Source organism: Lytechinus variegatus, chromosome 11 (assembly GCF_018143015.1).
Source record: "Lytechinus variegatus isolate NC3 chromosome 11, Lvar_3.0, whole genome shotgun sequence".
Classification (NCBI taxonomy): domain Eukaryota; kingdom Metazoa; phylum Echinodermata; class Echinoidea; order Temnopleuroida; family Toxopneustidae; genus Lytechinus; species Lytechinus variegatus.
In genome coordinates, this window is record NC_054750.1 from 30756541 (window position 1) to 30773731 (window position 17191).

Consider the following 17191-nt stretch of genomic DNA (forward strand, 5'->3'; position numbering starts at 1 on the left):
TTGGAGGAACAAATATATAGGGGGCTCTATTTTTTTTCAACCTGAATAATTAACATACTTGTATAAGTCTTATGCATCTGAAATCAATCCTCTTACATTTAAAGAGGCGCTTTAAGAAGAGCGATTTAATGTAATAATTTCTTTAATGACAAGATTCTTAACGTGAATACATTCTATTTTTGTATTTTTTTTTTCATTTTAATTTCTACCTGTAAGAGACACAAATATGATTCGCTTCCCCCTCCCCCTTTATTTCAACGAACTTATGAACATTTTAAAGTATTCTACACTCTATAAAACCAATCAAATCAAATTTGAAGAGATGTCTTGTCAGTGCATGGGGCACATATAATTTATATTAAATTACAAGATACTTATCAGGAATAAATTAAGTTTTTTTAAGTGGAAGTAAAGGGTTTTTCTTATTTTGAAACAGAATTTATATCAAGCGCTCCTCTGATAAAGTTTATAATTATTTTATATAGCTATTATTTGTTTTGAAAGTCCATTAATTGTATTTCAGGGACACATGCCGTCCCCTCATAAATGGTAACTCTCTGCATGAAATGAGTTTCTGAGTAAAAATATGTGTCATTATTTTGTGTAGTGTAACTTGATTTCGAAACGACTGTCATTTTAGAAATTGGGGGAGGGGTTAGGAACTATGCGATTCCAATTCCTTTAATATCCCAAACCATGAAAAAGGGTAAATTTTGAAGAAGAAAAAAATAAGAGTTGCTTCTATTAATACCCTTTGTCAGTAGACAGTGGTATATCTAAGATTTCTATTTTTGAAATGAGCACAATATTATATGCATGAATATTTAATAAACATGATTGTATATACACTATAAAATCAATCAGTCAGTCAGGGACACTTTAAAAGTTTTTCTTAATTTTGAAGAAAAAAATTGTTAGAATTCATATCAAGCATGTGAAGTATCTATAATAAAAAATTGAGTTGATTGTTTTCCATATGGTTTATGAGGGAGTTACAACTATAGGCGGCGGAAGCGGGGGGGACGTGTACCCCCTAAATTTGAGGAGGGGGGACGGCCATCCCCCCTAAATTTGTTGATGTCCTTTTTTTTGCTTTTTTTTTTTTTTTTTTTTTTGCTTGTCAATTTATTTTCCTACGTCCCCCCTAAAATTTTTTGGTTGAGAACCTTTTTTTTTTGCTTTTCCCCTCCTAAAATTTTTGGCTTCCGCCGCCAATGGTTACAACCAAAGAACATCTGAAATCATTCTTTTCTTACTACGGAAACAGTGACCAGCAAAGCTTATTCTACATGTTCTACGTTTAATTACTTCAACCTTTATTAAGGTGCGCCTTTGAAGTGTGTGTGTAAAACATGATAATTTATTGACCAAATAAACCTATTTCAGTTTTTATAGAGTGAATTATTATTTTTACCAAATTATGTCCGACTAATTTTCTGCATAATCATGATTATAGTAAACCTTACTTAGCCTATCTGGGCTCATATTGGCCCATAAAAGCGGTCCTAAATAATGGAAATAAAGCAAAATACCATCCAAGTGTTAAATCATACATGATTATGGCAATAAGAAATGTTTATGATATAAATCTTAAGTTCAATATAACAAAAGCAGTATCCCCGAAACTTCTAAAACCAAGATTTTTCTTTTCATTTTTAAATTCAAAATAAAATTAAAGGCATCAATGAAACTATCAGTTGGGTTGGTTAGCCTTTTAACATGAGGATACATTTCATTCCACAAGCTAGGATTAGATTTATATTTAGGAGGGCAATGAATGTCTTTTTATCAAAGTGCTACAGTATTCCAATTTGTATTTTGTAACCAATATTCGATTGCCTATGTATTGAGCAAAATAAAATGAACATAACTTTAACAACTTTTAAATTCTAGGATTATACAATTTTCTTTAATCACGATAATTATGCTTGAAAAGGCCCTATGAAAATGTTGGAAAACTTTAATATCCGAAGTGATCCCTTTACACGCGGATCGTCACCATTTAAATGCAAACTTTCTTGGTCTTCGGCACGCATGCATGTTCAGTCATCGGAACATGATGGGGAACCTCCCCGAGCGTACCCGGTCGGGTTGGTTTGCAATCGAAGCGCACCTGCCCTTAAGTCGCTGTGAATTTAGAAAAGAAAAACATCATATAGAAATATATCAATGAACGTTTCTTTAGCGAAAATTCATTCAATGAAGAATAGTTTCCGAGGAATCGATCTATGAAGTTTTTTTGTGACATCAAGTGCGAAAAGCTCCCCTCGTAGTCGTATTTAATGTGATTTTCATCAATCGTTCTCATTGTTATAAATATTTTGTTAGGAGGTTTTCATTAAAAAATGCTCTACAGAATGTTGAAGTAAAATAATTGTTTACATCTAAAAAAATAACAATTTTTGAAAGGAATACTATAAGTAACGCATGATTATGGCGCAACTGCTCATAATGTTAATGCTTGAAAATCCATGTGTCTGTTTTATTTCTTCAAAATTTTCAACAATATTCTTTCATTTCTCTGATTTTATTTAAGGGGAACTCCAGGCTGAAAAATAATATCTCAATATAGAGAAAAATACATTGAGCAAAATGCTGGAAATCTAAACAAAGAGTCTTATTATAAATAACTGGAAAATAAATTATTCAAACGAAAGTTCAGCAATATGTTTAAACAATGCATGACATCACGAACATACATTAGGTGGGGTGATGATGTAATATCCCAACTTTCCTTTCTTCTAATTACACTCCATCAAAATTACTTTATAATTATTTCCAGATGTGTTAAAGGTCAAGTCCACCTCAGAAAAATGTTGATTTGAATCAATAGAGAAAAATCAGACAAGGACAATGCTGAAAATTTCATCAAAATCGGATGTAAAATAAGAAAGTTATGACATTTCAAAGTTTCGCTTATTTTCAACAATATAGTTATATGAACGAGCCAGTTACATCCAAATGAGAGAGTTGATAACGTCACTCACTCACTATTTCTTTTGTTTTTTATTGTTTGAATTATACAATATTTCAATTTTTACGAATTTGATGATTAGGACCTCCTTGCCTGAAGCACAAAATGTTAAAATAATGGAATTCCACGTGTTCAGGGAGGAATGAAACTTCATTTCACATGACAATGACGAGAAAATACAAATATTTCATATTTCATATAATAAAATACAAAAGAAATAGTGAGTGAGTGATGTCATCAACTCTCTCATTTGGATGTAACTGGCTTGTTCATATAACTTTTTTGTTGAAAATAAGTGAAACTTTAAAATGCCATAACTTTCTTATTTTACATCCGATGTTGATGAAATTTTCAGTGATATGCTTGTTGAATTTTTCTCTTTTTATTCAAATCAAGTTTTTGTTGGGGTGGACTTGTCCTTTAAGTATGCCTTCCCTGGAAAGAAAGATAATTATAGGTTTCAGCGATGATTATCTTACACATTAAATCTGAAGTCAGTCTTTTTTTTATATATTCTGTGAGGATATTTTAAATAATCCTAATTATTTGTGTGACAAATTTCTATCTGAGTTTTCTGTCAAATAACAGAAAATGCGACATTTCAAGTAAGATTAATGGGGAAGTCGGTTGGAAATATCTTGTTTGTATATATAATTTATGCGCCTAAAAGATTTTACAGCGTTAAAACAGATTTGCCAATGAAACCTAGGAAAATTTCACTTTTGGAGCTCTGTTGAATTACAGAAAAACGGCACGAGAGGTTTAAAAAAAAGTATTTTTTATCAAATTCTTGTATAAGAAAACGAATAATAAGGAATAGGAGGAGGAGAAGGAGAAGAAGAACAACGACAAAACCATCAACAGCATGGGATGTGGTGTATCTTGTAAGCTATATTATTGGATGGTATGACTAAATGTTTTATTTCATGCACACTTCTATGCACGTCTATGGAAATCTAGTTTTTATCATTGAACAATATATTCATGGAGGCCTATCCCTAAAACATCAAAATTAATGTATACTCACTATTATCTCTTTCTTATCATTAATTTGCAAAATTTATACATTTGAAACCTTTTTAATGCAATTATAAGATATACTTGGTTGCTAAGTTTACAAGGCGAATAGCAATTTTTTATGTTTTTTAATTTTTATTATTATTAATTTTGGGGGGTCACAATAATATTACATGCATATGCGTATCAGTGGCTCGTCATTTTCCACAAACATTTACAGCATGTTTGTGTTTGTGTATGTTTTCATTTTTTCGTATTATACATTTTTTATCGAAACAATAATGATTTATGTTTTTGACCTTTTTTATTTATTCATCCTCATTTTTTTTTTGTTATTGAATGTATTCTAAATTTCCAATCGTTTGTGTGGAAATGAATAAAAACGAATTCGAAATTCAAATTTTGAAATGGTAACTGACACACCATAAAATACAGAGCAATATTTATAGAGAATACCAATCTAATAATCAAGATGAATATAATTGAAATTTTTCTCTGATCCGGCTTGCGTCTATACCACAATAAAATGTTGATTCTTTCTTAATGTAATCCCAAGAAAAAAGGTAAACTATCCATTTTTAGGGGCTGTCTTATAATTTATAGCGCACTTATCATCAGTGTGATTACTGACGTATAGATGGGAAATTCGGGAGGGGCATTAAACACCAAAAAGTTTCAAAACCGAGTGCTGGGAAAAATTGAAAAAGAGGACAAGAAAGGAGAAGAACCGACAATTGGGGAATATGACATTACTTTATTTTCTGCCTAATGAAGTACGTCAAAACCTATTACAAAATTAGATTTTCATTTCTATCAGTTGCTACTTTTTTGCCCCGTACACAGCAAAAACTGTGGTGTTAACCGGTGTACATAGAGGACCACACCAGTTATTTTACACTGGTGTTAAATTGGTGGTGTTAGTTTTACACCTATTAGAACACCTTTGGTTGTTACATTACACTCTTTGGTGTTATGTTCAATCTCTATAGGGTGTAATTTTAACACCTCAGGGTGTGGTCCTCTGTTAACACCAATTGGTGTCAGTTTTAACACCACAGTTTTTACAGTGTACCTTATGTTATTCCCCTCAAATGGTTTTGGCTTGTAAATACATGCAACTGCATAATAATCATACTTTTGTGTGTAAATGCCAAACATGTAACTATTGGATAATTGCCAAAAATGTAACTGTTGGTATAGCTATATTTCTTTGCATCTTTCTGCCATGCTTTTTAAATGGTATATTCGTGTTGATTTTGCGATCTTTTTGTAAATGTATTTTTACCCGTTTATTTATTCATTCATTCGATATACCGTAATAAAATAACACATCTGCATAATAATGAGAATTATTATTCTTTCACGGATGTCTATAATCTGATTTCATTGTGTTAGCAGTTTTGATGACCGAGCATCATTGGAATACTCCTTTTTATCGAAATCTTCACTTTATTCTCATTGAAATTTATTTTCTAGGTGGTTCGGTGTAGTATAGTGAAAAAAAAACATTATGCTGGAAAGAACACGAAGTGTTCACATAGTAGACTATATGTGAAAATATTATTCACATTGTTAAAATGCTAAAATATAACAGCATAGTTGACTATGTGAATATGCGATTCACACTCAGTTGAAAAGCGTAACAGTTTAAAGGTGATTTGTGTTACACACTGCGGCACACACATGAATATTATGAGTGGCGCTGTATAGAAAACGTTTAACCAAAGCATAATTTAATTTGACTTTTAAAGTGATATGATTATAGGAATGAAAAGAAAAAAAATTAAACGAATAATGCTAATTATTCAATAACGTGAAACGTCTAACTACATAAACATGATATAAGAAACCATCTTTTTTCTGATAATTATATTTCCTAGCTTACCATTGTTCTAGATGAATTTGCATAGTTGTCTTGTTAATGATTAATCACACACAAACAGGTACAGCAAGGGTTATATCAAGTCGGCAAAAACTGTTAACCCAGAGGAAAATGACTAGAACTTTGGTACTACAAAATTATTTTGTATGATATTTTTATTGTGTAAGAAAACCCCATTTATTTCAGGTAAGAACGATTATTGATATTCTATAATAATGAATTGTCAGAACATAGACTCCATGGTTAGAAAATGTCGATGGAAACGTTCACTCTAAAAATTAGAATGTTAAATCAACATTTGAAAGATTGGAGGAGTTAACCTTTTCCAAATGTTACATCCAACCTTGTATAAAGCTGAATCCAACATTTTAAGTGTTGGGTAGAACCATTTAAAGTGGTAAATGCAACATTTAGAAAATGTTGTCACTCCTCCAACCTTTCATATGTTAAGTTAACATTTCTTGTTTTTAGAGTGTTCACAGGTTCTTCCATGCATGCACCCTAGTTGAATTTACAGGAGTGAAACGAAATTGACAAAGTTTATAATTTAGTTGATTTCTCAATATATTCGGAATTCATGGCCACACTCATAATAACCATCGAGCCAACAATGCTCACGGGTAAACTCTCCATAATAATTATGTAGACGCCCACTGCTCTCTCCCGGCGGCCCACGCACCAGAACGCTCCACCAAATCCCACCAAATACTACGCCGATAACTGTAGGGTCCTATATACTGCTTATCATGTCTATAGAAATGTATTTTGTTATCAAAACTTAGAAGATGACTTTACTGCGCATTTTCAGCTTCTCATTCGAATAGACTGGTACGATTATTGACGATGTGCTTCGAAATGTTTCTATCAAGAGGAATTTATGTCAGCCGACGACTTCCTTATTCACAACTGGAGCGTTGGTGTTTTGCCTATACGTCTAAACACTCAAGTTTTAACAGCTATACCTTGCCAGGAGGACAGTCTTGATACAATTTATATTCAAATAAATACTTTGGGAAAAAAAAGGAAAAGGCAGAGATTATTATTCGAAATGAAATCTGAAATAGAAATGCACTGATTTTTTTTTCTTATTGCCCAACTAATTGTGGGCGGCCGACAGCCACTGTGCATCGCCAGATCGACGTCTAGCTCTATATATCCCTTGAAATGTTGAACGCCATGCAAACAGGGTGAGTTTTCCCCCGAGTTTTTCTTGCCATTTTTACAAGGAACTTGTCCAATTGTATTCATTTTAACCCAAACAAGCTTTTTACTATATATATATATATTCATGTGTTTTTAATTGTTCATTCATATGATATGTTCTACCCTCAGTAACCGTGGTCTAAAGAGCATAGAAGAACAACTTTTAGCCCCCTACAACCAATAACGATGATATATTTATTGATTGTTTCACTTCTAATATTTAGGCCTTTATTTTGATGGAAAATGAAATATGAACGAAATGAGAGCAAAATAATAATCTCATTATTTTCTCCTGTGCGCTGTATAGTTTATTATTACTAAATCAAATTCATGAATGTTGTCTTCATTAATTGTCACACAGCATCACACGCTTAGGGGAGTATTCTGAGGAGCTTTAAAGGGATGGTCCGGGCTGAAAATATTTATATCTAAATAAATAGAGTAAAATCCACACAGCAAAATGCTGAAAATTCAATCAAAATCGGATGATAAATGATAAAGTTATTGGATTTTTAGGTTTATCAATATTTTGTGAAAACAGTTATATGCGGTCACGTTCCCACTTTCCTTTTTCTTATGTTATTATACATGAAATCATAAATGTGTTATTTTTATACGTGTATAAATGATGCGTCTTCATTATGATGAAATAAGTTGGGGCAATAAATTATAATGCACCTTTAGTTGTCAGTCCAATTGTTTTAGTTCTTGGTATAAATTTTTTGAATAAACCTTACTTCATATAATAAAATACAAAAGAACAAATGGGGGTATGACATCATCAGCCCACCTAATGAATATTCATAAAGACATGCCTAGAACTGTTTCACCGGAATAATGCAAATCTTTAGAATTCAATATTTTTGTTATTTTTTATCCGATTTTGATCAAATTTTCAGCATTTTGCTCTGTGAATTTCACTCTATTTATTGAGATATGAATATTTCCAGCCTGGACCACCCCTTTAAGTATATGCTAATACCAATTAGGAGTAATATCGCATAACTACTGGAATAACATAAAAATAGGATGGTTTTTGGAATGTTTCTAATCAAGTCAATTGCCCGGATACACAGATCTTTTATTGAATTTGAATTTATTAACAAATCTCATTCATTTGATATGAACATTTTGTTTTAAAGTATATACAATGATAATATAAACAAACATTTTCAGTATGTTGTGTAAATCAGTAATACTTCAATACAGTTTCAATAGATTTCCAATTCATATACTATATATACATCTCAATGTATATACAAAGAGATAACTTATTGAACTTTAATATCGAGAATAGCAAAATGATGCAGTATAATGTAAATTTAAATATTTGTCGAACACAGATCGGAAAGTTTGATGTTTGAGTACCTATGCTGTATTATGAAGAGTCGATCTGGCTTTTCAGGAATCAAGCATTGACCATGTTATATATTAAAGGACAAGTCCACCCCAACGAAAACTTGATTTGAATGAAAAGAGAAAAATTCAACAAGAATAACACTGAAAATTTCATCAAAATCGGAGGTAAAATAAGAAAGTTATGGCATTTTAAAGTTTCGCTTCATTTCACAAAACAGTTATATGCACATCTCGGTCGGTATGCAAATGAGGAACTGATGACTTCACTCACTCACTATTTCTTTTGTATTTTATTATATGAAATATGGAATATTTTTATTTTCTCGTCATTGTCATGTGAAATGAAGTTTCATTCCTCCCTGAACACGTGGAATTCCATTATTTTAACATTTTGTGCTTCAGGCAAGGAGGTCCTAATCATCAAGTTCGTAAAAATTGAAATATTGTATAATTCAAACAATAAAAAACAAAGAAATTGTGAGTGAGTGACATCATCGACTATCTCATTTGGATGTAACTGGCTCGTTCATATAACCATTTTGTTGAAAATAAGCGAATTTTTGAAATGTCATAACTTTCTTATTTTACATCCGATTTTGATGAAATTTTCAGCATTGTGCTGTCTGATTTTTCTCTATTGATTTAAATCAACATTTTCCTGAGGTGGACTTGACCTTTAAATGTATGATTATATAATTTATATGATAGAGATAAGCCATTGGTATACAATGGATTTTATATAGCCTAAATAAAAAAATGGTTGATGTTAGAATTTTTCTCTCTTATTTATGATAGCTTTGATGAACTTCAGAAATTATTAATTATGTTTTCATTATCAAGTTTCATTATGTACATGTATATAGAGTTGTCTTCATCAGTATTAAGATCTTAAGCAGCTGATACATTTCAGCTAATAATATGTAAAAAAATACCCCCGTTTAGTTGTGTGTAAATTACATTCCATTATATTGTGATATTCATCCCCAATCCTTCCTGAATTACAGTTATTGCTCGTTCTCGAATGTGAGGGTATTTTATTTGGGCGTCTATGTCTTCCAGTTTCAGTGGGTAAATTATGGGAACTTATTCTAAATCAACAGGTGTTTTTTTCGTATTTTCTGATTTTTAACAGTTAATAGATTTTTCTCTGTTTGTATATTCTGTTTAAAAAGATTACAACTTTCAATTCATTTTGTTCGACATCATTTGCCCCATCGTTACGTATAAATGAGAACTGGCGATAGAAAATACCTTCAATGATGTTCTTTATTTCTTCTTCTACTATGCTCTACCTATTGTCGTACAATGCAAACATTATTGGGTAAAATTTTAACCAGCACGAGGGTAATTTTGTTTCCAACCAATTTGAGGCAGTATTTTACCCAATGCGGGAAGCTTATTGTCCAGTAAGTTTTTAAAAAATCCCGGTAAAAAATAAGCAATAATTGCTTTAGAATGGGTAAAATTGTCATCACACTGGATAAAAAGAAATGCCCAATGTTGGTTGGACACACAATTACCCTCATGCATCATTTTTACCCAATATGTTTTTAGAGTGTACACAAGTTATACAACGTGGTGAGATCAGTAATGATAATGAACCATAGTGACAAAACGTCTGCAGAAAATTTGCATTATTGCTCGCACACTTTACTCTCTCGTACGATTTCAAATAGGGTTAATTTAAAAGCAATTGTGCACCAGTAAAGTCTTACCATTTACCATGTTTACTGTCGTATAAATTCCCCCCCCCCCTCCCACTCCATCGAAATCTTTAGATGAAAAGTTTGAACTTCAAGCTGGCCCTCGCGTACGTTGGGGCCCGCGATAAAAAAACTCCTCACTTCGCTTCCCCCTCGTGGGGGAGGGGTACTCCCCTGTTATCACACCCTACCCTGTACAGGAGGGGAGGGGTCCTGTCAGAATGCTTTCCTTGATTTTGATTTGCTGATGAGCACAGGTGTCTCAATATGCTACCCTGGAAACAGTCGGATAGTGGAATAAAATACACATATACATATACTTTTTCCAGTGAAACAACCTACCCCGGAATCGACAAGACATTGAAACACTCCTTTGTGCCCCCCCCCCCCTCGTAACATGGTGGTGGCCTATAGATGGGGGGTTGAGGCAGTGAACCTCCAAAAGTATCACAATATGAAAAAATGTATATATTTAAAAGAAACAATGAAAGGAAAAATGGGTGCAATATTTTGATGCCATTTTTTTTTAAATAAAGTCTGTCAGAATGCGGAAGAAAAACACCACAAAGAAAAATGTTTATACTTACACAATGTAGGGGCTTATAATTATTATTCGCACCTGCACTACAAGAACAAGAGCTTAATTTATTATGAAATAAGAGTATGTGAAAAGTTCGACACACACACATACATATCCTCACCCACACATACAACCAGTGCGTTTTTCTTCATCACCTTGAAGCAGCACTCTCTGGAACAAGAAAAAGGTGATATTTTTTGTGAAAGCAAACATTTTCGCTCGTTCGCTCGCTCCAACTGTTTGGAAAATTTGCCCGATGCGCCGCCGCGCTGTACCCCCGCAAATTTATCTATTTTTTCTCATTTGGCATGCATTGAAAAATGCCCATAAAGCTGAATACACACAGTGTCATATTTGTGCTGTATTGATTGGACAACTGGTGGGATGGTCGAGCGGGTAAGTGTGCACGTTATCACGTGATCACGTATACCTTTATACAATTTCATATGGGCCCATGACCCGGGTCGGGTGCAGAAAGGTATCAAACATGTTAAAGGGCGAGTGAAGTGTGTGTGGTCTCATTGGCTGTGTGTTATAAATACATAGTCCTAAAATATACGTTTCTCAGATATCTATTTTAAATACAACAGAGAATAAATTGACCTATAATTGTATTCATAATAGAGAAATTAAAATGTTTTGAAAGGAAAAGTAATTGTTTTACTACTTGGTAACACAATTATTGCGGTCTAAATGTATCAAGTACTTAATTAGCATGTTATCATTCAAGTGGGTCTATATTACTAGACTACAATGGCATTATGGGTCAGGAAACTGGGCAGGTTTGAGAAGTTGAGGACTCGAGATGGCGCAATTGGTTTGTATCTTGTTTCTCGAATGGGAAAGGAGCGAAATGGAAGAAAGATGATAGAAATATTAAAAACGAGAAATGTTTGGTACATATTGCTCTTACAAAAATTGACGTCACCGTAAGTCGCGATGCTCCCCCTCCCCCCTCTTTAGGGAAGTTCACCCTAAAAAAAAAAAAGTTGTAAAAATACCAGAAAAAAAATCATTAAGGATATTGGTGAAGGTTTGAGGAAAGTCCATTAAAGATTAAGAAAGGTATTATAATTTCTAACTTTTGCTTTGTGTGGTTATAAACGAGCAGCTGCCCACTTGTGTAATATAAACAGAATATATTTCATTTTTTGATGGTTCGTGATGACCTTTTTTTTCCTTTTACGGATGTGAAATGGTTTGTCTATTAACTCTTTGCACGTTGAGTTGATTTTGGGGGTGTTGTAATGACAATTGTTTCCATGTTATTTTCTTTAAATCAAGATATTCACATTGCACCATTGATACTTATTATTATTATTTTATAGATTCTGTTCAAGAATGATTGCCTTTTATTAGCTTGAAAGTTGGGGAGATTGTGCAAAGTTGTAACATCAGCGAGTAAAGGGTTAACATATATACTGAACGTACAATAATAATGATATACAAAATTTATAAAGCGCTTTATAGGAAAAGTTTCAAAGCGTTAAGAAAGAATGAAAAAAAATATATAAGTACAAGATATTTCAGTGAAAGAACAACAACGAAACTGAAAGTGAAAACACCATTAAGAAAAATTAATCATACATACAAATAAACAGATAATCGGCGATGATTTAAAAAAAAAATCAAATTTTCTGAGAGAATAACATTTCACCCTTTTTCACTGTTTTTTTGTTAACCATACGATTTGTAGAAAAGCTGCTCGCATAATAAGACGTCACATATCAAATGATTAAAACTCTGATAACCTTTTTTCATTCTTTGATCGTGGATTTTCCTCAAACCTTCAGCAATATTTTTCACTATTTTGTCTGCTATTTTTACAAAAAAAACTTTTTGTAAGGGTGACTTCCCCTTTAATAAAAATCATACCATAGAATCAACCCTGTTCGCATCATTGTTATTTTCCACCAAAAACGATTTCAAGTACAATGTTATTTCATTCAACGTTGGGTTTATATTGTATCAGAGAATGGAGGGAGTGGGTGCTTGGGGTTTTTGTGTGTGCGTGTGTGGGCGGACATGATTCACGTGCGGTCTACTGCAGGGTACGATTTATAATTAGTGTCCTGTACATCGTGCACACGCTACTAACCCAAAACGAGTTTTTCTCTGTGTGCAAAATAACCCCCGAAACAAGTTTTTCGCGGGCTTTATTTACTCATTTTGGCCCCTAAAACAAGTTGTCGCCAGGATATGACCCCCGGGAAAAAGCTTGGGGGAAAAAACGTACCCTAAACACGTTGGCTAGTCTTGAAAATATACCCTAAATACGTTTGACCCTGCGATTAACCAGTTTTTCAAAACTAACCCCTTTTTTGAAAATCGGTGTTTTTTATGGGTGCACGCGCGGCCCGCATCCAAAACTAAAAAACAACCCTTTAAACGCATTTTTTTTTGGGGGGGGGGTCACGCGTGTGTACAGCAATGCATTTGACTGGCCCCCGGGCCAAGACGGCCTAAAGATGAGATAAATGACACAGACTCCTAGTTTTTATACTCTATCTTCTTCTCGATTCCGTTCTCCTTTTTTGCCCCCCCCCCCCCCCACCCTCTTGTTTCACTACGTGAACAATCATACATAATCATAGGACAGGGGACTAGGAATGATTTTTGAAGATGGGTGCTGGTTTGCAATAAAGGGAGAAAAAATCGGTCAAATATGAAAATGATTTTGCACAGTAGAAAAATGTCAAGCAAGGTTTTCGCGCCAAAACAGAAGTGATTTCGATCAGGAAAAAAATGACAAGCGGAAAAAAGCATAATAAAAAAGCTGTCTCATTGCCAAAATGAACGCGAGGTCGGTCACATTTCTACAGTTATGCATACCATGATTTCTAGGGGGTTGCTGCCTAGGCTTTACGCAGCACCCCCAGACAATATCTTGGGGGTGCTGAAGCACTAGGGGAGATCGGCTACCACATGTCCTCCCCCGGCCCCGCCCCTGAGTAGTAGCAGCATGGACCTCTATTGGTCCATGCTTCTACTTGGTACTCCGGGTTATTGTTTCCAATGCTTCTACTACCATGGACCTATTGGTCCATGGTAGTAGAAGCATTAGGCTTACAGTAGTCTGATAGTAGTAGTCAGTAGTAGTAGTAGTAGTAGTAGTAGTAGTAGTAGTAGTAGTAGTAGTAGTAGTAGTAGTAGTAGTAGTAGTAGTAGTAGTAGTAGTAGAAGTTGTAGAAGTAGTAGTAGTAGTAGTAGTAGTAGTAGTAGTAGTAGTAGTAGTAGTAGTAGTAGTAGTAGTAGTAGTAGTAGTAGTAGTAGTAGTAGTAGTAGTAGTAGTAGTAGTAGTAGTAGTAGTAGAAGTAGTATAGTAGTAGTATGGAAAACCGTTGGGATGATTATAAGAAGTTAAGATGACTTGTGAAAGCTCATTTAGCGGGTGACGAGTTGTGAACTTAGGAAATATAGGTCATCCATGGTAATATTTCTGAGAACGAACTATTATCAAGGGAAAAAGATATAAAATTGTTATGAAAGCTGGAACTCATTGACTGGCCTACTTTGATTGCAATGAATTTGACAAATGGCGAACGGAGGGAATATATTTCTTTGTCTTCCTTCAAAGAAAAATTATGAAACTTATGAATGCATTTTAATGCCGAGAATTCAATAGAAAAGTTTACAATGGATCTGGCTCAGTAGAAATCAGATTGCGTGTGTTGCACAATGTATTGAATAAAGGAATGGAGTTTATAGAGAGTAGAAGAAAGGGACAAAATAACCACATAAAAATATTACATCAAAAGGACAAACCAAGATAGCGATCAGTTATCCTTTTCATTTCATTGATTGGACCCTACAAAAGAATCCACTAAAAATAGCCCCAAAATCACAAAAGATGGCTAAAAATAACCTCCATAAATTCCAAATATAAATTTATGCTTTGTGCGAGGATTCTATATTTAGAAGGGAGTACAGTTCAGATGGCCCTTGCGGCTATTCTTTGCGTGAGAAGTGGACTATTATATCACTCCAATCATTGTTTGTTGGTGAAGAATAAATTCATGGCTGACGATGTATAATAGTTGAACCTGGACACTAAAACACTTTTTGTTGTTAAAAAAAGAAGTGTGCCTAACCCAAGTCTACTGAAACCCTTCAAAAACACCTTGCATAATGAGATGATTTAATCATAAAGGCATTTATTTCAAACCAGCCAACCTAGTTTTCGCCGAAGTCATGACCGGGTCCCCAGTCTCTCCGAAATTGATTGGGTAATTTTGTAATCGTCTGTTGGGGGTGAATGATTGGTAAAATGTATCAAACAATTTTTTTTTAGTTCCGAAAGGTGGTTGAGAACACCACGCGGCAGTCTGGGGGTAGCAGACACTATTTTCTTGTAATTCTCACATCTCATCTCAACTTCAGGTAAGATTCGTTCATTATTATTGTGATCGCTTTGTCTTAAGACATAATACCGAATGAAAGAGAAGATGTGGATGCCTTAAAGGACAAGTCCACCACAACTAAAAGTTGATTCTAATAGGAAGAGAAAAATCTTACAAGCATAACACTGAAAATTTCATAAAATCGGTTGATGTAAAATAAGAAAGATATGACATTATTAAGTTTCACTTAATTTCACAAAACTTTCGTATGAAAATGAGGAGACTGATGACATCACTCACTCACTATTTCTTTTGTATTTTATTATTCATCAAGTATGAAATATGAAATATTCAAATTTTTCCCTGATGTCGTGTAAAACGACGATTAATTCCTACCTGAACATGTGCAATTAGCATTGTTTAATACTGTATGGTTCAATCAAGTTGGTCCATATCAGTGGCGTAGCTACGGGGGGGGCACGTGCCCCCCCCCCCCTGAGATTTGGTGTGCCCCCCAGGTGCCCCCCCCCCCAGAAAAAATTGGCAGAGCAAAAAAAAAAGAAAAGAAAAAAGGGAGAAAGAAGAAAGAAAAGGAAAAGAAGAGGAAAGACAGAAGAAAAAAGAAGAGGAAAATAAGAGGAGGAAGACGAGTGAATGAAATAATGTGAGGGGAAGACTTGCAATTAAAAAAAACTTTTCATGTTAATATATATAATTTTTTGCTGGCGCTTCGCGCCATAATTGCCTGTTCGATGGGATTCATATCTTGCTCAATAGGCTGATGTGGAGCAAGTTTTGAAGTCAATATGCAAAACATATTTTAGCTCGGACATCGAGCTTTCATTATTTTTTTTTCATTTACAAATTTAAGTGCTCTGTAAAATGTCCGTTTTATGGTCTACATATCAGCATTTTAAGCTCACGCTGCGTGGTCACATTGTTTGATTTGCCAAGTTCATATTGTCTACGTGTATTCCATAATGTTCCATTAAACAAATGTATTCAGAATGCCCAGATTCTAAATCTAAAACATGCGCGATAGCCTGCATGTTCTTTATTTAAAATGTACTTAATCTAGTTTTACATCAGAATAACAATAATTGTCTGCTCACGCTTCACGATCGCATTTTTAATGATACCCAATTGACTATATCCTATTTATGACTTACAAAATATGAATAGAGTGTCCCGCTTTTTGGTCTAAAATCTCAATTTTCTTCCTCTTGCGCTTCGCGCTCGCATCTATTGTTTAGTTACATACCTATCCCATTAATTAATACAAAAAGTGCTTAGAATGACCATTTTTTTTAGGTCGGAATGTCAAAAAATTTGCTCGCGCTTCGCGCTCGCATTATTGAAATACATTGTATATACCGTCTTCGTGGGTAACTGTAAGCAGTCCTTAACAGGTCCCTTTTCGATAATTCTAGAACTGTCGATAAAAATTTCTGTTCGCGCTTGGGGGTACATACGAATCTTGTTCAGGATCACACATAGCATTGCACAGAAAATTAAATTTTCAGGAAAAAATATACATTAAGGTAAAAAAAAATCGCTCGCGCTTCGCGCTCGCACTTTTTATAAGGCTTATGAGATTATGTTTATGTTGTTTAATAAGAATAAAACTAAGAAGTGACTGATATAGGTGAAGATAATTTCGGGCCCCGTCCCCTATTGGCGAAAGTCGGATTCGCCCTTGTGGACACATACACACACACCGGAAAAATGGCCGGTGCCCCCCCCCCCCCTGAAAAAGCAAGGACCCCCCAGTGCCCCCCCCCCCCCCCGGGAAAAAAATCCTAGCTACGCCACTGGTCCATATTGTCAAATCTTTTAAAAAATGAAAAAATATTATAATTCAAACAATAAAAAACAAAAGAAATAGTGAGTGATATGGACATCATCGACTGTCTATTTGCATGTCACTGAGTTATACATATCACTGGGTTTTTTTTTAATAAGCGAAACTTTAAAATATTATCATAACTTTCTTATTTCACATCCGATTTGGGTGAAATTTTCAGCATAATGCTTGATTATTCTCTATATAATCAAATCAACAATTTTTCTGGGGTGGACTTGACCTTCAAGAGAAAGGGTTAAGAGGATGGCGGCTCCAAAATGCGAGATCGA